The sequence below is a fragment of the Pygoscelis adeliae genome, unplaced genomic scaffold, assembly GCF_000699105.1.
Source record: "Pygoscelis adeliae isolate BGI_AS28 unplaced genomic scaffold, ASM69910v1 Scaffold94, whole genome shotgun sequence".
Classification (NCBI taxonomy): Eukaryota; Metazoa; Chordata; class Aves; order Sphenisciformes; family Spheniscidae; genus Pygoscelis; species Pygoscelis adeliae.
The window spans coordinates 3549-4548 of record NW_008824547.1 but is presented as its reverse complement, the minus strand read 5'-3'; positions in this window follow the sequence as shown (position 1 = coordinate 4548).

Sequence of the window (1000 nt, the reverse complement as noted above, 5' to 3'; positions counted from 1 at the left end):
CCCCCCAGCCACCCCCCGGGATGCCAAGCGGGGGGCCCCCCGGGCGGTGTGAGGGAGTCCCTGGCACCCAGGCGGTGCAGGGCACAGCCCTCCCCATCCTTCCCGCTCCCCAGAGAGGGCAGACCCCCACGTCCCCAGGGTGCCCAGGATGGGAAGGGACCCTGGGAACACCCGTGGGACGTTGCCAGCCCCCCGTGGGGCTGGGAGGCGGGAGGTCAGGGAGATCTGCAGGCGTTTGGCATCCCGGCTGGGAACAGCAGCTGGATGCTGGAGCCCTGCCCGGCCCTGCCTGGAAGTCGGCGTGCTCCTTCCCACTACCGACCTGCGGGACCCTGCTCTGCTCCCGCCTGGGAACGGGGGTCCCCAGGGGGCTGCCCTCAGCCCCAGCCCAGCCCCAGCACCCGGTGCCTGCACAGGGCACACCCTTGCATGGAAGGACAAACTGTGGGGTGGGGATGCTCATGGGCCCAGTGTCCCGTGGGGATGGCATTCAAAGGGGGTGACACCTCCAAAGGGGGTGGCATTTGGGGCAGATGGCATCCCATGGGGGTGGCATCTGATGGCTGGGAGTGGCATCCAAAGGGGGTGACACCTCCAAAGGGAGTGGCGTATGGGGAAGATGGCGTCCCATGGGGGTGGCATCTGATGGCTCGGAGTGGCATTCGATGGCTGTTGGTGGCATCCAAAGGGGTGGCACCTCCAAAGGAGGTGGCTTCCAGGGCAGATAGTGTCCCATGGGGGTAGGGTCCTCTCTCTCGCTCGTGTCCTGGCCCCTGCCGCGTGGTCCTTGGCACCGGCCCACATCATCTGCAGCACTTCTGCCTTCCATCTGGCTGCCTCATTGCACTTGTGAATATTCATGACCCTCATTATCCTCTTTCACTCGTTGCTCCCACACTCGGGCTAAAAATAACTTCCCAAGGGGGGGATGGGGTGTGCGGGGTGGGGGAGAGGCTCCTCCCTTCTCCCGGAGCGGGCCACCTGGGGCGCCGGCCCTCCC